General features: G+C 37.8%; 1 pseudogene; it reads right to left on the bottom strand.

Annotated features, from left to right (window-relative positions):
• Positions 1-8,618: 8,618 nt before the first annotated feature.
• The window catches only part of LOC128053585 (ralBP1-associated Eps domain-containing protein 1-like), a 109,778-nt pseudogene continuing 94,334 nt past the window's right edge, over positions 8,619-24,062 (bottom strand).

Genomic DNA, 24,062 nt, shown 5'->3' with positions numbered 1-24,062 from the left:
CTATGTCTGCATCTAAATAGTTTTATACCCAGAATATGTTGAATTTAAACCCACTGAGAGGATGATGAGGCTATCAACCACCCTAAATATGATGATATTTATGAGTCTGCAATCCAAAGATCTTCCACATCTCTACCTTTATATGGAAGAGAAAAACATGCTTCTGTCAAAAACAACCATAAATGTGGAACATAAGAGCCGCAATACACATTTTCTAGTCTTTGGACCCTTCTCATTTTCTCAGCTACAGTCACTGATAGGAGAGCAGGACTCTGGTCAGAGTCTTTTCAATTTAGTCTAGTCTAAGCTGGATTCCCAGGAAATATTTTTATCGTGTTAACCTACCAGGGCAGGCTGTTAGTAAATGAATTTACAAAAGAAAGTTTTGTTCACAAAGGTCTCAGTAGCAAAAATTTAACAAGATTTGCTGAGTACACCGTGAGTAATGGATTTAAGAAGGTCAACAAAACCGACAATTTTATTGTGTACTATATGGTATTATATTTCATCAATTCTTTGGTCTCCATGTGGTAACCTTTCAGAAACTTTTTAGAGCTATTACTTAAAACCATTTATTGAATTTTGATATAATCTCACAGAATTCTGTATTATTTTTTTTCTTCATGATGAAATCCAAAATATTCTTTGATTAGCATTGTTTTCTAAAGCATAACTCAAATAATGACAGGGTAAAGAGTCCTTGACATTTCAGTATAGCTTATTCTTCATTTTCCAGTTATTTATTAAAAAGTACTTTTAATTTTAATCATATATATTTGACTTGAGACCATCTGTTTGGATGAGCTTGAAAAAAGTCTATTTTCAGGAAATTCTGGCATATATTGAAATCTTTTGCTTACCTTATTCCCTCTAACTGGTCATTAATTCATCCATTCATTCAATTGTCAAACATTCATTAAAAGAATATGTTAAACACTAAACATTTTAGCAGAATCTAAAGATATTTTGCTGAGCAAAACAGATGTAGTATCTTGCCCTCAGCCCAGTTAGAAAACTAGACATTAATAGGGAAATTACACCAATATATAAATTCTAACTGTGTTAACTTCTATGAATCAAAATATATTGGTAACTATGAGTTCTTACAGGAGATACATACTATCACTATAGAGGGGTGGGAGTGAGGTGCTGGAAGAGTCCTACCTAATGCATTAATGTTTGAAGTAGCTGCAGGTGAGAAGCGCATTTTAGGCAGAGGAAATAACATATGTAAATGTCCTAAGGGAGAGGCCATATAATCTGAAGAAATTGAAATATACCCAGTTTAGCAGAGAACTACAAAGAAAAGGTAGAGTGACATTAGAAGAGGCAAGAGAGTAATCTGAAAAGGGCCAGATTACATAAAATATTACAGATTAAGGATGCCAGTGTTTATTATAAAACAATGGAGCCACTAAAAATTTCAAGTTGAAAGATGCTAACAAATCAGAATTGCATTTTGAAAAGATCATAGCAACTACATTATAGAGATTGGATTGGGAGTGGACTAAGAGTGGATATGAAAAAAACTGAATTAAGAATATTCTGTGATAATCTAGGTGAAAGGCAATGGAGTCCTAGAGTCCAAGAGTGGATAAGAACATGAAGACACAATGGATTTCCTATGTCAAAGCAAGAATGATATGTCAAAGTTACTTTTGGTTTCCAGCTTCAAAGACCAGTCAGGTAAATGAAGCTACATTTTATGATAAGGGACACAGGAAAAGAATAATAGAGATTCCCTGGAGATGCCTTTGAAACATGTAAATGAATGAGATAGAAGGTGTTTATAGGTCCTAGAGCACAGAAGAGTGATTGAGGTTAGAGACAGAATTTGAGTCATCAGTGTGTGAATAAAATTTTAAAAAAGAGGAAACAATGACTAAGATTAGAGGGATGCTAATTCTCCAAAGGGCTTCCCTGATAGCTCAGGTGGTAAAGAATCCACCTGCAATGCAGGAGACCCCAGTTCGATTAGTGGGTCAAGAAGATCCCCTGGAGAAGGGATAGGCTGCCCGCTCCAGTATTCTGGCCTGGAGAATTCCATGGACTGTAGAGTCCATGGGGTCGCAAATGTCAGACACGACTGAGGTGGGTAAAGGAAGATGGTTATCCAATCTCATCATTTCTTTTTTTTTTCAAATATATCTCAAATACATCTTATCGTCACCACTCTCAATTTGGCTACTCTTGTTCAGAATCTTATTACCTCTGCCAAAATAATGCCTATGTCTCCTAATGGATATTGCTACATTAGAAATGACATTTTGCATTCCATTTTTCACACAATGAGTGTCAGCATATTCACTTAAAATCCTTCCATTTTCTCTAACTTCTAGAGAATACAGTCTCTAAGTTAAGCGCACAAATCATTCCTTTAAAATAAGATCCTTGCCTCTATCTTACCTTTTATCTTTTCACCAGGTCTGTTTACATTTGGGGAATACAGAAGTGAATTAGCCAAGTATCTTCACTCACGCAGCTCACAGATTAGCAGGTCTAGATCTTGCCAGATCCGTGCAGGTTTACTGAATGAAGGAAGGATTCTATAGCTATCTCCCCAAAAGTGTGGAGTTGAACACATCACTGTTACTTTTTCAAAAAGCATTCAGCCATTTCTCAGGCACTGTTGTCTGCCAATTGAGTATGGGTGGGAATGGAAGTTTTTGAACCTGAAATTCACATACAGTCAGAAATTCATTTAATATATTTCATTTTCCTGTCCAGAATTTTATAATATGGATAAAATAACATTAGCAGAGATTTTTTCAGCATCTCTCAAGTTCTGATCTCCTAGGCTCCTAAGGGTAACCTGGAGCCAATAGTAAAGTATCACAGTTATGAAAGCAGCCACATGAAGAGATATTCCTTCATTTACCTCACTGAAAAATGACAATTGTCAATGAAGGCATGTGAATGTGTTTTTACTTTTTGAATGAAACAAATCCTCAAGGGTCATTTCCTTATCAAAAATATTATTCAGGAATAATATTCATGTCTTTGTAGGTGAAGTGTTTCCAAGCGAAAAATTGGCTGCAAATACAAATACAGTTAACCTTAAAATGATGCCTCTTCTAAGTTGATCAAAGTTAAATCACATGAAGATAAAAGTCACTGTTGGGATCATGTTCCCTAGCAACTTAGGGCTCCAGATTTCTTTTTCAGAATGCATTCCCAGCTGTTTCAAGTTGGTTTATGATTGTTGTATCTGTTGATATCGTTGACATTCTGTTTTATATTTTATCTTCATTTTGTGTTAAAATAAAAACAATAAACTGAATTTTTGTGTGCTATTTAACTGCCTATCTTTGAGGGCAGCTGGCAGTTTCAGTGAAAAACAGTACAATCTAACTGACTTATTTCTCCTCATTTGTCCAATTGAAATGAAATCACCAGTCTAACAGAATGCACATTTTTTAAAAGTATATATTTGCATTTGCATAAAGAAAGTAGTTTATCACCTCAGAATAAGATTGTCCAAAAAAGACAATAACATTTCAAACATCTCCCCTACCATCCTCATTTCATCTTCTTCAACTATACCAAATTCTTCATTTCTAAGCAAATGTCTTTCTTTCCTGTTTAAGAAAATGGAAGTTACTTTTTATTAGTAGGTTCTACTGTTTTCACTTATTCTTTAACTGCATATCCTGTTAATTATCAAGACTGGATGACTTCACCCTGCCCCCAACCCTTGACAAATTTTGCTGCCAGGGCCTTTGATCCTTGTATGATTGGTGACCTGAGAGACTAGCACCTAATCAAGCTTTACTTCCGGCATGTAAATTGGAGGGCTGGAACAATAATTCCAGTTTTTTTAAACTGATATTCAACCAAAAATACTGTATTGCCAACTATAATATTAACATTATGCTAACATTATCTATATAATATGAAACATAAATAATATCATAGCATCAAAGAAAATATTTTGAAGGTAAGACATAACTTTGTTTATTTCATTATCTTCCCATAGTATATCTTAAAACAACTTCTTTAACAGAAATGTCCAAATTCCCTGTTCAAATCATAATGGGAAATCATTGCTTTAGTTGACTGTTATAACTATTGTTGGGCAAGTGCATTAGATACATGGGATATCTTATATGCACATGTAATGAAAATTCAGAAATATCCCATTAATAAAACATTATTAATATAGATATAAAATGCACTAATTTGTTGTCATTTTAGATATTTATGAAGACAAATTAATTCCACATAGCTAATAATATGTATGGTTTATCCCAGAGTTTTGCATGAACATGTAGTTATCAATATATTTTTTAGTTCAGTTCAGTCGCTCAGTCATGTCTGACTCTTTGCGACCCTATGGACTGTAGCACACCAGGCCTCCCTGTCTATCACCAACTACTGGAGTTTACCCAAATGCATGTCCATTGAGTCAGTGATGCCATCCAACCATCTCATCCTCTGTCACCCCCTTCTTCTCCTGCCTTCAATCTTTCACAGTATTGTGGTCTTTTCCAATGAGTCAGCTCTTCTCATCAGGTGGCCAAAGTGTTGGAGTTTCAGCTTCAACATCAGTCCTTCCAGTGAATGCTTAGGACTGATTTCCTTTAGGATGGACTGGTTGGATATTCTTGCAGTCCAAGGGACTCTCAAGCTTCTTCTCCAACACGACAGTTCAAAAACATCAATTGTTCAGTGCTCAACTTTCTTTATAATCCAACTCTCACATCCATACATGACTACTGGAAAAACCAAAGCCTTGACTAGATGGACCTTTGTTGGCAAAGTAATGTCTCTGCTTTTTAAAATACTGTCTAGGTCGGTCAAACTTTGCTTCCAAGGAGTAAGCATCTTTTAATTTCATGGCTGTATTTTAAACATATATTTTCTTAAAATATTTTAACTGAATCTGTTTATACAGATGAAGCATAAAAACGCATTTGACGGCTGTTAACTTCCTAACATAGACGTGACTAATAATTTTAAATCCAGATGGCAAAGATATGTTAAAACTTAATTTCACAATGTTGTTGCAATAAATTTAAATTTACATAGTACTAAATTATATTTTGGAGAAGGAAATGGCAACCCACTCCAGTATTCTTGCCTGGAGAATCCCAGGGATGGGGGAGCCTGGTGGGCTGCCGTCTATGAGGCTGCACAGAGTCGGGCACGACTGAAGCAACTTAGCAGCAGCAGCAACAGCAGCAGCAAACTATATTTATGGAAAGAATACAGTAATTAAATATACTTTAGAACTTAATTCTAATTGATATTAAAATTACTTGAATGAGTGCTTAAAATTATATATTAATACAACAGTATCCAAAGTTTGAGAAATATCATAGTCATTTATCCAAATCAAAATTAATCAGAAATATAATTTACACATCTGATTTATGAACTTAAAAAGGTTATTTCTAACATTTAGTATTTTTCTCAGAATATTTATATGAATTAGAATAATCACCAACCAACAGGTTAATTACAACACGGTGTGAAGTATCATGTTGTTCTTAAGCAGAAGTGATGTTTAAAAAAAAATCATGTGAAGTCGGGTATTCAAAGACAGTTATAGAGATATACAAATTATAGGAAATGTGCAATGTCGATCTGAATTAGCAAGTTGAAGTGGGTGTCTTTTTCCAAATGTCCATTAATGCTAATAAGGAGAGAACTGAAAAGTATTGGCACTCTATTAATCAGGAGTTGTCAATGGTAGGTCAAAAGAAATAAGTGATGAAGGCAAATTTTATACACTTAGTAATAAGTAGGAGATTATTATGTATGATTTTATCTTAATTGGTTTTGAGAATTAATTGGGTGGTAACAAAAGCTGGCATAAAGCTTTTCATTTGAATAGAACAATTAAAAACGCTAAAAGGCTTGGAGTTGATGATAACCACTCTACTGGATTAACTCTTAGCTATAAAATCAGAAGAGATTTATTATTTATCTCAAAATTGAGTTAATGTTAATGATTAATGTATATTACTTAGCTGGGAGCATTTCTACTTTTCAAAGCTTGTTTTTTTGGTCAAGGTCAAGTCTGTATAAAATTGATATAATAGTAAGTGACTTCCATGACTACATTTTTCTCATTTACATCAAAACTGGAAAATATATAATGAAAGCAACAGGACACAGTATTTATTACCCTATACCCCAAGAAGTGGACTCTTTCTTTGTCATCTAGAATAACTGCCATTCTACGAATAATAGTGGGCTTAAATTAGAAATAACAATCACTTCTGTATTCACGTTTTAATAAGTTTAAAATTATATATCTCAGTCTTTCCTATGTTTAATTTCTGAAAATTTCAAATCATTTTTAAATGTTGTAGTTAAATCAGAAATATAAATTCTAACTTTGGCATTTGTTATAAATAAAATATTCTGAGATGATTCCTAATTTGTCAGTAAATGAGGGATAGAGTTCACTTTCAATTACACTAACGTTGAGGCTGATCATGTGTCTCTAGAATCTTGTTAAAAAAATATTATGGCTGTAGAATAATATTAATTCAGAAATTATATATATATATATATTTGTAGTACTGATGCTATAATATATATTTTTAGATTTATGCATAACTGGTTGATATTCAACAGGAACCATTAACTCTTCTCCTAACTTTTATCAACTAATTTCTTATCCGATATTACAAACTCACTTTTGCCACATTTTATCTTAATATTGTTTAAAAAGTGGCAACATTTTTGTATGTCACCAGATAGTTAAGCAGATTATTTAGAACAAATGCGAAATGCCTTGGGTACTTACATAAGTGAAATGAAACAATTACTTTAGATTTTGTTTTATTTTGATATATAATGCAGATTCTGTTTTCAATAAAGGTATGAAATAAAAATCAAGATATTCTATAGGGCAAAATGTTTGCTTTAAATTGAGTGTAGATTTTTTCCCTTTAAAATATATTTGCAAAAAAACGTATTATATAAGATTTATATGCCTCAATTATATTTGTAATGAGTTAATTATTCAGGTAAGTAAAATTTATTTTACACTCACATTAACAAATATTGGAATCCAATGGAAATTTAGAGTATATCTAAATAGACAGACATAATAAATAAAACAAGAGAATGACTGAACATAATGAAGCAACAGAAAATGTATTATCTCAACAAGAAATGTTGAATTTTGTCTTTTGAAGCCTGTTCCAAAGTGGTAAGCTTTTGTATTCATCAGGAGTGTTTGTTTTCACATTTTCATGTCATTCAGCAGTCTTTGACAAGTTCTTTGTGGCTAAGGAAATTTAAAACTGCTTTGAAATTCTCTGAGGAACTCACAGATCCCATCAAAATATACTGCCGTAGTATCAAGAAATGTTGAAGAATTATACCTTTAAAGCTGTGCCAAGAAACCTAGCCAGCATTTTTCTCTCTTTCATTATCAAGCAGAGTTCTATACCGCCTGCCTTTGGGCTAGGCAATCCCATAGATATTTCCCATACAACTGCATACTGCCAAAGTTTTTAGACCAGAAAACACTTTGCTCACTCTGGGGAAGAAACATGGTGTAAGCAGAAAAAGTAGTATGCAAAAGCAAAACTGTCTCTGCCCTTAACCAACAAATGATGGAACTCTCCGATACTTGATCTTTATATCCAGAAAATAATGGGAGTGCATTGTAACATCTCCGGTGTCTCACAGAGCACTCTAAGTGTGAGTCTTCCTTTCCAGTCAGTGAAATGTGCAGTTCTCACATATGACCAGAATTTGACTATATTACACTAATCTCATAGAACCATTCTCCAAGCTAAACAGTCTGTTAAAAGGAGTAAATTTTGGGGTGGCTGAGAAGTAAGGAAGGGAAGAAGGGAGGGTTCATAGGAAGCTGCTTCTGGACATCTTGAATTGTCCAGGTCCCTCAAATGAAGCACTCCTATCTCTGACAGATCTGATCCTTTTCCGGTGCTCTCCTGTCAATGAATAACAAACACCATTATTCAGAAACTTGGAAAACCAAAATCTCTCCTTTGGTTCCCAAATTTAAACCATCACTAAATCCAGTCTGTTTTACCTGCTAAAATCATACAATTCTGTCCACTTCTTGCATCTCCCATCTAATATAACCTCTTTCTTAGAAGACTGTAATAGCTTAATTTTTTTTTTTTTTTTAAATTTGGCTGAGCCATGTCTTATTGCAGCACACGGGATCTTTCATCTCTGATACTGCATGTGGAATATTTAGTTGTGGCATATTGAATATAGTTCCCAGACCAGGGATTTAACATGAGCCCTCTACAGTGGGAGCTTGAAGTCCTAGCCATGGTACCACCAGTATAGTTTTTTATATTGCCTATGCGCATGCACCGTCAGTCTCTTCAGTCATGTCTCTCTTTGTGACCCTATGGACTGTAGCCCGCCAGGCTCCTCTGTCCATGGGATTCTCCAGGCAAGAATACTGGAGTGGGTAGCTCTTTTTTTTTTTTTTTTTAAGTCATCCTGACCGTTTTATTGTTGAAATTAAAAAAAAATAAAAGATATTAAATACAATGGTGAATATATAGAACACAACAGAATCATAAAATTTAATGTAGAGTTAATGGATCTCCAAATTGGCTTTGAACCCAAAACTGCTTAAAAAATGGGTATGCTTACTGTTAACGGCAACTGGCTTATAGGTGAGAGAATGGTCAAAGCTGTTTCAGTTGAACTTCCAGGGAAATTCTCTTCTCAAGAACATCCTTAAACTGTTGCTACAATTCACTATTCAATCTGGCCAAAACTGTGTTGGTTTCCTTATTGCATCTAATTGATACCTGAGTAGCTTTCTTATCTTTCCCAACAGACCAAGGAATAGAAGGCTGTGATGCAAGAACAGCAGCTAGGACACCTGTCTTCCGTGCATGTTCATCCGCTTCTGGCCTTAATTCATCTTCCGATTTTAATCTCCTTCGAACAGGTTTAGGCGGTGGAGCAACAGGTGTGGTGCCTTCGCTCACATTGGCAGGAGCACTAGCAGCTGTCTTTTCTTCAATTTTACCATCTGTTTTGGCAAATCAAAGAGAACTGGTGGGATCAGAAGCTTTTGCAAACAGCAAGACTTCCGGATGCTTCTCGGCTTCATCATCTGTTCTTCATTTGCGGCAAATACTTCCAACTGGCTGAAATCTGCAAAATTTGGTTGTTCTGGTATCTGCTGAGGTGAGGTACGAATGTGAGTTATTAGGCCATTGGCATCCCCTGGGTGATGCACAACAGGACAAGGAGCCTGTGAGGGCTGTGGTCTTGAAGGCACTTCAGGAGTCTGGGCAACAGCTCCAGCCTGTGGCTTTCTTGTTGTGATGGAAAAGGCCCGATTCATACTGTTATGCCCAAGTCGTGAAATCTCCCACCAGGGAGCTGGTATCCGACGCAAAAGCAAGAGAGTTTTTACTACCTAGCCCAAGCTGGGGCTCCCACCGTTACCGACGCAGTGGCTAAGGAGAGGAGCCCCGAGTTTTGGGTTACACTGCTTATATAGGGAATATTCAGGTGAAAGGGTAACAAAGGGGATGTTCAGGCTGAAGGACTACTGATTGGTTACCCTCTTGGTTGTGTGTGGATTTCTGATTGTTTTTTTTACTTCCACGGTAAATCATTACTTCCAAGGTAAATCACAATGGTAACTCATTACTTCCAAGGTAAATCACAAAGGTAAATCATTACTTTCAAGGTAAATCACAAATTCTTGAACTTAAAGTCAGGAGGTTTAACCTAAGGGCTGATTGGCTCACGCACAGTGGGGCAAGTTTAGGCAATATCCAAAGTCTAAGTCTGTTTGCCCGGTACCTTTGCAAAATGGAGCTCTTTTACAAGATGGAGTAGCTTAGGCTCTTCAATACCTAAAGATGATGATATAGAATGAGAGGGCTCAGGCCTTGAAGGTGGACGTGCTGGTGCAGTGTTTTCAGGAGAGGTTCCTGAATGAGACCTTGGATGAGTTACATTGTTTCCAATCTGTTCTGGACTGGAAGTAAGAGAGTCTGAAGTACTGTAAACATCTGCTACAGTATTTCCAGAAGCAAATTTCACTGATGAATTTATCTTATTTTCTTCTGAAAGGTCAGATGTTTTCACAAGCAATGGGCTTAGTGGGATTAGTATGATCACTGCCAGTTCTTCTAAGTTTCATTTCCTGCATTTGGATTTTGCTTGGAGTCATACGAATGGGAACTGGATGAACAATAGCAGTATCAGGATCAGCTGGTGCAATGTTAGAATCAAATTGGGTCAGAGTTTGTGAGTTTGAAGAGCATTCACTAAATGTCTCCCACTGCTCACTGCTCTGATTCAGCTGGGGCCAAGTCTGCTTTAGTGACGGCATTGACGGAGATTTGCTTGGAGGAGCCTCTGCAGGATAGCCTGAATAACCTACCTCACCTGGCTGATCCCCAACATCTGCTGAATCTTCCAAATCAATCAGTTTGGGCATTAAGCTTTCAGGGAGTTTTTCTCATAAATCATAGCCATTGTTCCTAGCAACTACCAGATGAAATGCAGCACAAAACTCAACCAGTGTCAAGGCTCCATCTTTATCAAAATCCGAGAGTTCCCCAATATGAGAAAGTTCAAGAATAGGAAGTTTCAGTTTTGTAAAAAAACTCTTTAGCTGTAGATCCTGCAGCTAAATAGGAATAAATCTGTTTATATCAGGCTGAATGGTTTTAAATTGATTTACATAGTACTGTCTGTGTTCATCTGTTATTTCCCAAGGATCGTCATAACTGCTGGATTGCCTACGAATTTCACTGGCAGTTGTAGCTGAGGCCACAGTTCGAACTGTTGTCTGGTCCTAGACAGAAGCAGGATGCATGGTTAAAAGAGTACTGGTTGGTGGAATATCTGCAAAACTGGCCCAGTTTTCTTGAGATGGTGGTGAAGAATGTCCCAGCCACATTGCATCACCAGCAGAAGAGCCTGATTGTGCTTCACCGAAGGGAGCACAGAATGGCCCAGGTTCTGCAAGGGGCCTCTCACTGTGTCCTCCTCCGGGATGATGGTTTTCTTCCTCCATGTGTGTGGAGAAGTTGGTGGAGACTGCTGTGGTGAAACTACTGGGAACGCAGGTTCCTGCTGATCTACAGATGTCTGAGGCTGGACAGTATCATGGCTTGTGGACCCCTTTTTCACTTGTCCCCTGCCAGGTGGTTGGGGGGTTACACCAGAGTAAGACCCTTGATTTTCACAATCTGAAGAATATGAGGTTGCATGATGAGATTCCTGTTCATTCTCTGAAGCAACAAATCTTGGCAGAGGAAGGTCCTTTACTGTATTTATACTTTCTTCTCCAGGGGCTCTTCCTGACCCAGGGATCAAACCCACATCTCCTGCAGCCCCTTCAATGCAGGTGAATTCTTTACCTCTGAGCCACCAGGGAAACCCTTTAAATTGTCTACTTAAATACAATTCACTTTTCCCCAGCCAAACTTGCCTCCATTCTATAGCGATCAAGTTCTTTTCAAAATGTGCCTTCTGGTCACATCACTCCACTCTTCAACTTTAAAGAAAATCTGTCTGTGACTTCCCATTGCTCTTAGGGTAAAGCTAAGTCTAACACAGTGCTATCCAGTAGAACTTTCTGCCGTAATGGAAATGTTCCCTGAACTCTCCAATATGGTGTCTACTAGCCGCAAATGGGCAATTGAGCGCCTGAAATGTAGCAAGTTCAACTGAGGAACTCAATTCTTAATTCTCCTTAGTTTTAATTACTTTAAATCCAAATTTAAATAGCCACATCAGCCAGTAGCATCCATGTGGAACTCAAAGATGGCCCCTGCATTTTCTACTCTCTGCCTGTTCTCTAACATTTTCCTATACCAAGCTCCCTACCTCTTGGTCTCTCCGACTCCTCTTTTAAGTTTCACACATTCGTTTTGCTTCCAGCTGACTCAAGAAAACTTTGCAAATATTATGCCTCTGTTGGGGGAACTCTTCCCATTTATTTTTTTCCTAGTTAAAACCTACTCATCTTTCAGAGGACTTCCCAGGTGGCTCGATGGTAAAGAATCTGCCTTCCAATGCAGGAAATGCAGGGGATGCAGTTTGGATTCCTGGAAAAGGAAATAGCACCCCACTCCAGTATTCTTGACTGGGAAATCTCATGGACAGAGGAGCCTGGTAGGCTATAGTCCGTGGGGTCACAAAGAGTCAGACATGACTTAGTGATTAAACAACATCTTTCAGAAGATTCAAGAATGAAAATTGCTGAAAATCTTCCCTAGGGAAGCCTTCTCAGCACATGAGGAGACCAATTTCAAATGTGCTTAACTCATCATCATTGTCCTTGCCATAGTTGCAGTCTGATATTTATCTTTGTTGTTGTTTCCATAAAACTAGACTGTTAGATCAACAAAGGCACGTACCATTGTCACCCAGTAATTACTATTAGCATAGAGTAAGTACTCTATAAATATTAATTGCATCAAAGAGTGATTATTTTTTATTACTCTGTGGCTCCCAAAATTCAATTTGATTTGGGCTTTTCTGGTACTATCTTTGACCAGTTTTTGTGTAAACTAAGCATACAAAATAACAACTAAAGAAAGTTTATCCAATTGCCAACCTCTTTCCAGACCAACAAAGGAATGGAATGCGAGAGCTTCCTGGGTATTTACTGATGCAGAAGTAATTGAACATTGGAGCTAAAAGCTCAAACAGTGACTACTAGTATCCAATTTACCCATAACAGTCTAAATGACATTCAGGCTGACATTAGTGAAGAAAACTTTCATAACTTTCACCAACAATCTGAGCTGCACAAATCCCTCTGCTCTTTATATCTTAATTTAATCCTTTTTGAAGTCATTTGTTCCTGTAACTGGCATTTTAATCTCTTATGTGCTTCTGGTGTCCTCGTTTCTCACTTGTTATCAGCATGCTCTTCTGCAGCTTAATGCTTTCAGAGAGCCTTTCGGAGTTTTACCTGACTTAAGATTCTTAAGTTCTCTTTCAAGGATCTTTGAGTTTTCATCTTTTTCTTCATAGTGACAGGCTCATTCGTAATTCCATGAATACATCTTGAACATTTGAGGGGCAGAGGTTTATAGGGCAATCTGTGTATTCATCTAGTCCGCCTCCCACCTTAAAGAAAAAGATGTTGTCTCTCTGAATTCTTTAAAGGGCATGTAATAGAGACTAGTGTACTCTGCAACTAAGTGATTGTCCATACAAGATGATTCCATTATAATTCCATAAAGCAAGGGTCCTCAACCTCCAGGCCACAGACTTATACCTCTTGTCAGATCAGCAGCAGCATTAATGTACACAATAAATTTAATGCACTTCAGTCATCCTATGACCAACCTAGACAGCATATTAAAAAGCAGAGACATTACTTTGCCAACAAAGGTCCATCTAGTCAAAACTATGGTTTTTCCAGGAGTCATGTATGGATGTGAGAGTTGGATTATAAAGAAAGCTGAGCACTGATGAATTGATGCTTTTTAGCTGTGGTGTTGGAGAAGGCTCTTGAGAGTCCCTTGGACTGCAAAGAGATCAAACCAGTTCATCCTAAAGGAAATCAGTCCTGAATATTCATGGGAAGGACTGATGCTGAAGCTGAAGCTCCAATATTTTGGCCATCTGATGCAAAGAACTGACTCACTGGAAAAGACCCTGATGCCGGGAAAGATTGGAGGCAGGAGGAGAAAGGGACAACAGAGGATGAGGTGGCTGGATGGCATCACTGACTTGATGAACATGAGTTTGAGCAAGCTCCAGGAGTTGGTGATGGACAGGGAAGCCTGGCATGCTGCAGTCCATGGGGTTGCAAGCGTCAGACATGACTGAGTGACTGAACTGAGCTGAATCATCCAGAAACCAACCCTTACCCTAATCCATGGAAAACCTGTCTTCATGATATCAGTCCCTTGTGACAAAAAGGTTGAGGACCGCTGCCATAACACACAAAATAGTTTCTGTTAAATTTTATACCAGATCTCTTAAGTTAAATGACATATGTGTGAAAGTACGCTGAGAATGTCCACTTCTGGCCCCTCTCAATATAACATGGGCCATGAATATGGACACATCATGGTATGGGACCCGAAGTATGTATTTCAAAGCCATGACATACTGAGTTGCAAATAGTATACCAATATCTAACATTCTGAATCTCATCACATCAATAATGTGAAGACAATAATACTCAGAATTTACTAATAGTCAATGAACTAATGCAGTTTAAGTGCCTACTGATAGTATATTGGGCAAATGTTAAACAATTTCCCTTCCTAATCCCTCTTACTATTAGTATTTATCAAAGCCTTCCTTCTAGGAACTCTTGAGGCCATATGCATAGGTTCAGGCTTATCATTAACATCTTTGAAAACAATGTTGACTTAGTCATTCAGTATCTTCAGCCCACCAGCTCTTATTATCTAGTATCATTTTTGTTGACTAAATCCAAGTGCTCAGGGGAGCTGGATTTCAGACAACAAGCCTGATGGGTTGACCATGTACTCTCCAAGGTCTTTGTGCTAGGTTAATTCTACTATTCTACATTATCTTGCCTATCATTCCAATTACCTATTGTCTTGGAATAACCAATGCCTACATGACAGTAACCACTAAATAGCTCTTTCAATTCCTTTGACCTTAGGAGGCAGATCCTATTCTCTCTATCCCCAAACATTGGTCTTTCAAAGGAAGGGTGGCCTGGAACCTCACTCCTGTTCTCCACTGAATTTCAAGTCTTGTGTATCATTTCTGCTTCTTCCACTATATTACATCTTCATTGAAAATAACATCAGCTGACCTTCAGCTAAGGTTGCCATTGCATGCTAGATTGCCTGGCTGCCTTTACTAAGGTCAGTCAGCACAGCTGGTAAGTTCATCTGTCACTTTCATTCTTGTCTTTTTCTCCTCAATTGCAAGGATTCATGCTTCTGACATCAGTGCCTATCTCTCCAGACTAAAGGAAGTATCTTGTTAGGATGAAATCCTTTATGCAACCACTAAGAAATCAGAAGAAAACAGGTTCTATTTGAGAAAATCTGAGGAAAAAATTGTTTTCCAGTAAAATACAACCATTGAGCATAATGTAGATGAAATCATGATAGAAAAACAACAATGATAAAGCAATAAGAATTGTTGAAACCTCAGTTCTGAAGCTAAGGGAAACAAATTTAACTTGCAGACAGATCTTATAAAAGAAACCAAAACTGCATAGGTTTCCCACCTCCCCCTAATTCCCAGCTCAGACTCCCAACTCAAAAATCCTTATCAAAGGCAATGTTTGTATTTTCTGTGTTAATCTAATGACATCTGAACAACTGACCCCCAAAATCTGGAGAACACCATTTCCTTTGTCTCATATATTTTTTAGCTTAAGGGTCTGTTGTCTGTAGTGGCAGGCAACACAGGCTCAGCAGCGGGCATCTGCCAACCTGGCTCCCTCTAGAATGCCGAGAGTACTCTGGCAATAACGCAAAATGTAAGATGGGGGCTCCCAGCTGGTCATGTGTCCAGCTAATTTCTCCTGCTTTACATTTAAATTCTCGAAACCTTAAGCAATTTATTGTCAAACCTATTCTATCTTCTGCTTATATTCGAATCTGTTATCCTTCAGACCATCAATTTGATGAGAGCAAAGAATTCTACTACCTTCATAGACATTCCTTAATATTATGTAACAGCCCAAATGGGAAAAGAATTTGGAAAAGAATAGATTCATGTGTGTGTATAACTGAATCACTTTGCTATACACCTGAAAGTATCACTGCATTGTTAACCAACTATACTCCAATATAAAATAAAAAGTGATAAAAAAAGAATTTCCTGAGGAGCTTGACTTAAAACCAATGGAAGTTTTATAGATCCATTTTCAAGCAACTCAGGAAGAGAAGGATAGATGCTAATGATCATCTGTGTCTAGTTGGTTTGGCATTTTCTAATTAGATTCTCAAAAAAAAAAAAAGAGCATAATATACTGATGTATAGGTCAAATTTCATTACAGTGATTACAATGATAAGCAACCTAAAGATAAATACTCTTCAATATAACCAGATGTTAGAACAACCATGTTATTATCCCCATTCCTCTCCCCTACCCCTGATAACTACTATCTGATCTTGTGCTACTACTGACTAAGGTGTTCTCTCTTTAGAACATATTGGTGCCAACTCTATATCTTACAGTAAACTGCAAAGGGTGTCTCTCTTCAGCACTTTTCATGCTTGGAATAATCTACCTATACCCATAACACATATGTACTCTCTTTCATACACATATATTTAAATCTTGATCTTCATGTAAATAATAATATTATTGAGGGTAAGCACTGGTGGTGGTTTAGCATTAAGTCATGTCTGACTGGCTTCCTATGGACTGTAGCCTGCCAGTCTCCTTGGTTCATGGGATTTCCCAGGCTAGAGAACTGAAGTGGGTTGCCATTCTCTTCTCCAGAGAATTTTCCTGACCCAGGGACTGAATCTCCATCTCGTCCATGGCAGACAGATGCTTTACTGATGAGCCACCAGGCAAGCCCAAGTAAGCACTTATTATTTACTAAATATTGTCTAGCAAATATACACTAAGCACAGTATACTTGCACTGTGTACTTGTTTTACATAATAAGTAAACTTGTAATGTATAATGATCAAAATTCTCCAAGCCAGGCTTCAATAGTACATAAACCATGAACTTCCAAATGTTTAAGCTGGGTTTAGAAAAGGCAAAGGAAACAGAGATCAAATTGCCAGCATCCACTGGATCATTGAAAAAGCAAGAGAGTTCCAGAAAAACATCTACTTCTACTTTACCGACTATGCCAAAGCCTTTGACTGTATGGACCACAACAAACTCTGAAAAATTCTTAAAGAGATGGGAATACCAGACCACCTGACCTGCCTCTTGAGAAATCTGTATGCAGGTCAGGAAGCAACAGTTAGAACTGGACATGGAACAACAGACTGGTTCCAAATTGAGGAAGGAGTACAGCAAGGCTGTATATTGTCACCCTACTTATTTAACTTATATGCAGAGTACATCATGAGAAATACTGGGCTGCATGAAGCACAAGCTGGAATCAAGATTGCCAGGAGAAATTAAAATAATGTCAGATATGTAGATGACACTACCCTTATGGCAGAAAGTGAAGAGGAACTAAAAAGCCTCTTGATGAAAGTGAAAGAGGAGAGTGAAAAAGTTGGCTTAGAACTCAGCATTCAGAAAACTAAGATCATGGCATCTGGTCCCATCACTTCATGGGAAATAGATGGGGAAACAGTGAAAACTGACAGACTTAATCTGGAGGGGCGGGGCTCCAAAATCACTGCAGATGGTGATTGCAGCCATGAAATTAAAAGATGCTTATGCCTTGGAATAAAAGTTATAGCCAACCTAGAGAGCATATTAAAAAGCACAGACATTACTTTCCCAACAAAGGCCCATCTAGTCAAAACTATGGTTTTTCCAGGAGTCATGTATGGATGTGAAAGTTGGACTATAAAGAAAGCTGAGTGATGAAGAATTGATGCTTTTGAACTGTGGTGTTGGAGAAGACTCTTGAGAGTCCCTTGGACTGCAAGGAGATCCAAGCAGTCCATCCTAAAGGAGATCAGACCTGGGTGTTCATTGGAAGGACTGATGCTGAGGCTGAAACTGGGCCACCTGATGCAAAGAACTGACTCATTTGAAAAGACCCTGATGCTGGGAAAGATTGAAGGCAGGAGGAGAAGGGGACGACAGAGGATGAGATGGTTGGATGGCTTAACCTACCGGATGGACATGAGTCTGAGCAAGTTCCAGGAGTTGGCAATGGACAGGGAGGCCTGGCATGCTGCAGTCCATGGGGTCGCAAAGAGCTGGACACAACTGAGCAACTGAGCTGAATTGAACTGATACTTGTAATGTAGATTAAATATGCACTTATTACAATTGACTTGCATGTAATAATAATCAAGCTCTCACAGCCTTATGAGGTAGGCATTATTTACAGTCTGCAATCAAAACATCTAAAATCGAGAGCAGCTGAGTAATTACTCAAGATAATATAGATGGTGAGTGGCTAAACCATGCTTCACACACAGTGTGATTCCAAACTAAGACTCTTAACCCTGATCTCATACTGCCTGTTGTCGGGGTGGAAAGTTTCTGTACCACATTTGGACCTTTCTTTATTCAAGAGCTGGTTATCTTTGTAGAGGCCATTTTTCCCATCTCAGATTATAGTATTTATGAACATTAAATAATTGTTGAATGAATGAGTAAATAAATATTAAACTTACCTCTGAGAAAGATTGTTAACTTGAAATGTGAACTGTATTTGTTCATTAAATGTATGTATCCCGACAACAGGAAAAGAAGTAAGGAGAAAGGATAAATCTAAAACTAGGTTATTGAATCATTCTCCTATACTTCTGGAAACATCATTATAGGGGTGATACTATTATTTCTGTGTCTATAGAATAGATAGATGTGAGGAAACTAGGGCTCTGAGAATTTAGGCAATTTATCATATGATGGCCCTAGTAATCAGCAAAGTCAGTGTTTAAAAGCTAGGTTGCCTGGTTCCAAAACTCATGCTCTTAAACTAATTTACCATATAAATTTCACCAGGGGATCTGACATACCCTCTTGAGGTTTTAAGTCTATACATGTGTAATTAAGAGAACTTTGGCTAAGTTCTAGTTTTGCTATTAATGAATGTTATAATTCTAAATAATCATTTCAAGTTTTGGTGAATTACTGACTGAGAAAATGACGGTGCTAGAGGTAATTCCATTTAAAATCTATGTTTGATCTAATGGATCATTAGTCTGCAATTCACCAGCTCATTTTTGCAATCATAATTTATTCCAACCGTGATATCTTCAGTTTAAAAAATGTGTATATACTAACTGGATGCAAACAGTAGCGATTGTTGACACTGAAAATTTGACAAAATATATCATTAAATGAACGAGATGCTGAGTTATAGTTACTACAGTCTACCTAAGTATGGCACATTTTCATGAGTTTATGCTAAAACTTTGAGAAAAACCCTAAATGTTCTAGCTGAATGACCTCATCTATAGCAGTAGTTTACCTAATACAGAAGTTGCTTTATGTTTTAAAATGGTATCACATCTTCTGTTCTTTGAATCTAATTTGTCAATGACAGTGGCCAAGAATTGATGAATGATCCAGTAGAGAATTACATGGTATTTAGCTTTTCTGGAGAGATATGACATTTCAGGTTTAGGATGATTCATCTCCTGGTTAACATGTCAAGTTTTCCTGTGAGATGTTAGTTGTTGCAAGAAATATAATGGAGCTATCAGTGGTACATCTGGAGGTGGGCTAGAGTCTGCCGGCTACTCTGGTGTGGCTGTGTGAAAGGATTGGCATGTGTCCAAACCATCTATTGGGCAAAATCTCCTGAATTTTAGGCAACTGCTGATTTGAAATACCCTGTTGTACTCCACATGCAGTTAGGACTCCCCTGCTGTTCTGGAAAGCCCTATGTCCTAAAAATCAGTGAAACCATTAAAGAGTTTTATTGACCAACAAACCCTTGGGTGTTTCCAAAATTTGTGCTCAATCCCATCAACATTTGTCAAGGTTAAATCCCTACTATTTAGGATTCACAGCCTACACAAGATACTTTGCTTTTCTTGTAGGCTTCCCATCTATTTAGCTCTTTAAAAGAGGTTAATAAAAAGAGAAGACTCTGTAGGGTTTACCCATCTAATTGGAGAAGACTCACCCACACAGGAGACCCCTGGCATTGCACCAAGGTAACGGGTGGTGGTCACTGCTGGGAGGAAAGATTGGGTTTGTATCCATTATTGTTAGGTGCTCACCACAGCCAACCTTAAACAGTTAAATCAAGGAACTATAAAACGGTCAAAAATGAGCACAGACTCGATTCTAAATTCTGGCTATGATTCGTGAGTGATTCTAATTTCTGAAAAGATTATCTCTGTGATTTAATTTCACATGGAAAACATCCTCCCTTTGCAAAGCTGAACCTGTGGCTTCCTGGGTTTCAGAGAAATCTTTCAATAGGAAATCATCCAGGAGGAGATAGGCTATTATTTAAATGGTCTTGACGTTCCCATGACCTTCAGTTCCCTTCTGACCTTCTCACTCCCTTTCCCAGAGCCTGTCCTACACCAGATGCTGGATGGGTACTCATCCCCCAGGCCCAATTTCTCTTCTCAAAGATGAAACAGGCAGGATTTTTCAAAAATGACCTCAATAAGAAAGCAGAGAAAACAAAATTGAAATAAAGACAATAAAAGCATCTCAGCTAATAAAAAACATGTTGCTCTTTATAGTATAGTTATTTCATACCATTTATTAGCTTTGAAATCAGGTACAGAGTTCCTTCCAATAATTCAAATTGACACTCCAATGTGAACCCAATAATGAGTTCTTCTGAGTAAAACGTATTTATTTTTATATACTATAACTTGTCCCCGCCTTGGTTATAATTTATAATTTTTTATTGAAACCTGGTTATATATTTTCATCCAAAGAGTCATTCTAATGATAAGCAGAATCACTATACCTGAGAAATATGGTTAAAGAAGTGCTGCATATCATTCCAATCCCACAGAATGGCAATGCCAAAGAATGTTCAAACTACCACACAACCACACTCATCTCACAAACTAGAAAAGTAATGCTGAAAATTTTCCAAGCAAGGCTTCAACAGTACATGAACTGAGAACTTCAAGCTGGATTTTGAAAACGAAGAGGAGCCAGAGATGAAATTGCCAACATTCTTCGGATCACCAAAAAAGCAAGAGAGTTCCAGAAAAACATCTACTTATGCTTTATTGACTAAGTCAAAGCCTTTGACTGTGTGGATCACAGAAAACTGGAAAATTCTTAAATGGGTGGGAATACTGGACCACCTTACCTGACTCCTGAGAAATCTGTATGCAGGTCAAGAAGCAACAGTTAAAACCAAACATGGAACAACAGACTGGTTCCAAATTGGAAAAGGAGTATGTCAAGGCTCTATATTGTCACTCTGCTTATTTAACTTATATGCAGAGTACATCTCGCAAAACGCTGGACTGGATGAAGCACAAGCCGGAATCAAGATTGCCAGAAGAAATATCAACAACCTCAGATACGCAGATGACTCCACCCTTATGGCGGAAAGCGAAGAGAAACTGAGAAGGCTATTGATGAAAGTGAAAAAAGAGAGTGAAAAAGCTGGCTTAAAATTCAACCTTCCGAAAACTAAGATCTTGGCATCTAGTTCCATTACTTCTTGGCAAATAAATGGGGAAACAATGGAAACAGTGAGAGATTTTATTTGGGGGGGCTCCAAAATCACTGCAGATGGTGACTGCAGCCATGAAATTAAAAGGCTCTTTCTCCTTGGAAGAAAAGCTATGACCAACCTAAACAGCATATTAAAAGGCAGACATTACTTTGCCAACCAAAGTCTGTCTAGTTTGGTTTTTCCAGTGGTCATGTATGGATGTGAGAGTTAGACCGTAAAGAAAGGTACGAGCCGAAGAATTGATGTTTTGAACTGTGGTGCTGGAGAAGACTCTTGAGGGTCCCTTGGACAGCAAGGAGACCCAACTAGTCCATGCTAAAGGAAATCAGTCCTGAATATTCATTGGAAGGACTGATGCTGAAGCTGAAGCTCCAATACTTTGGCCACCTGATGCAAAGAGCTGACTCATTTGAAAAGACTCTGATGCTGGGAGGGATTGGGGGCAGGAGGAGAAGGAGACAACAGAGGATGAGATGGCTGGGTGGCATAACCTACTGGATGGACATGAGTTTGAGCAAGCTCCGTGAGTTGGTGATGGACAGAGAAGCCTGGCATGCTGCAGTCTATGGGGTTGCAAAGAGTCAGACATGACTGAGTGACTGATCTGAACAAAATCCATCCCCATCACTGGCTGCTTATATTGCCTTAAATTTCCCAGTTTTCTATTCAGCATAAGGTACTGAAAGTTCTTGATAAATAAAATACATCATTTGCTCTTGTTCACTGAGCCCTTCCTGAGAATACATAATAAATATGAACAATAACTGCAATCCACTGGAAAATGATCTGTTAGATGTCAGATAGAAAGCCTGTCATGTCAGTTTGTGCCATAAACTTAGGACATGGAACCAAGTTTTTAAAAATCTGGACATATTGGTAGAATTAATATTTCAAAACTAATTGTACAATAGCAAAAAGAAGTCATGAATTGTTTGTAATCTCAGGAGAGCAAACTCTAAGTTAATTATAAGTTCAGCATGGGTTAACAGTGTGAAGGGAGGCTTAGGAAGGGATTGTGGCCTTGAAGTGACTAAATGATGTCACTATCAGTTTGGACAAGGGAGAGGATCACCTCACTAAATTCTGCACTGAACAGGCCATGCCTAAGTGTTTGATTTTGTAAGCCTTGCCATTAGAAAATAAGCATGGTAAATATCACCTAGGAAATGGTGATAGTTTGTTACCATGAATGAAGTTTCCAGAAACTCTTCATTGTTACGAAGAGAATAGAGCTGTAAAAAGTGGTCAGAAAGATGAGGTTTCAACACCTATTGTTTTATGTGAGAGTTGAGTAGTTTGGGGCAAGTAATTTTACCCCTTTAATGCTCAGTTTCCTCAGCTATAAAACTGGCATAATGATATCATCTTCTTTATAAGGTCATTGTGCAGGTCAAATGAGGTCATCTAAGTTAACGCATTATCTAAGTTGTACATGCTACACAAATACATGAAAAATAATTAATCTTGTTCTGAACACAAAATAACATGCTGTGTAAGAGGGAGAAGCTCATTATTTATGATTTTCATAGGGTTAGAGGCAGGAGCAGAAGTGAAAATGAAGCAGATTTGGCTTAATGGATGAAAGAAGCTAATCATAACTGATAATGTGTCAACAGCATCATTGGCTGCCTCAAGAAAGTAGTAAGCCTCCTCTCTTAGGAGGAATTCGGGAGAAACTGGATGAAACCGGGATGGGGAGGTTGTGAAATAATTTACTGAAAGGTTTATAAAAACTTTTCCTGGTGAAAGAGTTGACCAATCTGTTGAGGTTTTGCTACAACCCCAACATGCATTTCCAGGTCACTCAGTTAAGGACAGTTATTTGACAATAATTACAATGTCAGCTGGAGGCCCTAGCACACACTAAGTACCAACCATATTCCAGTGAGCCTAGAACATTTATATACATACCTTTCATGTTAAACTGTGGATTGCAAAGGAGGGAACAATTCTACCTTAAGACCTGTCTCCTCTACCCCCAATAAAATATAGCTGTTAATAGGACAAGAAGTAGAAAGATTGCTGTCCAAAATGCTGCTTCTCATTTCTTGTGCCAACACTTTCTAATCTAGCCCCCAGGACAGTGCTGAGAAAAGCAAGATTATATGGACCAATAGTGTAGATTGCAACATATATGCAACAGCAAGCCAAAAAATTCTATGCCACCCAGCAAATTATTACCTTGCAGAATTCATAGTTTTAAAAAATCTTGCCTGGCTTTTTCAACAAAAAAGAGCTCAACTCCTTTTCTGACAAATGGTATCAGTGATTCTACTTGGAGAAATGAGTAATCAAATCTCACACTTCAGAAAATAAGCTCAACGCTGTAAGGATCAGGAACATATATATTCCCTTCACAGCCCTATAGTGTTTGACAAACTGGCTCAGAGCAAAGGCAACAGCAATTGGGGCATCTTTGCTTTATTTCAATACATCAGCATCAGTTTGGCTAAGGGCCTTGAAGGTGAAGGCCCAAAAGAAGAAGGACAAATGCTAGCTTCCTTAATCTGAAGGTATCATGCAAAATGCAAAGACTTTATTCTTCTTGCTGGTTGGGGCTCTTTCATTTATGGAATATGTGAGAATAGATAAATACATTCTCTGCATTCTCTAAACAATAAATGGATTGCCACTGGGGGCAAAGAATGATATGTGCACACAACATAATATTTTACTAACCCAGGTTTCTCTTTCTGTGGACTTATTTCTAAGTTCAGTTGAGAGAAATGAGGAAAATGCTACCAAGGATAAATCTTTATTCATCTCTGGGTCTATTTGGAAGTCAACTTGTGAGTCCACTAACAGCAGGTTGAAAAATGTTGAGGAAAGCACCTGTCCTACCTTCAGTGATGA

This window comes from Budorcas taxicolor, chromosome 9 (genome assembly GCF_023091745.1).
Source record: "Budorcas taxicolor isolate Tak-1 chromosome 9, Takin1.1, whole genome shotgun sequence".
Classification (NCBI taxonomy): domain Eukaryota; kingdom Metazoa; phylum Chordata; class Mammalia; order Artiodactyla; family Bovidae; genus Budorcas; species Budorcas taxicolor.
The sequence above is the reverse complement of the archived record's forward strand: the minus strand, read 5'-3'. Positions and strand labels throughout refer to the sequence as shown.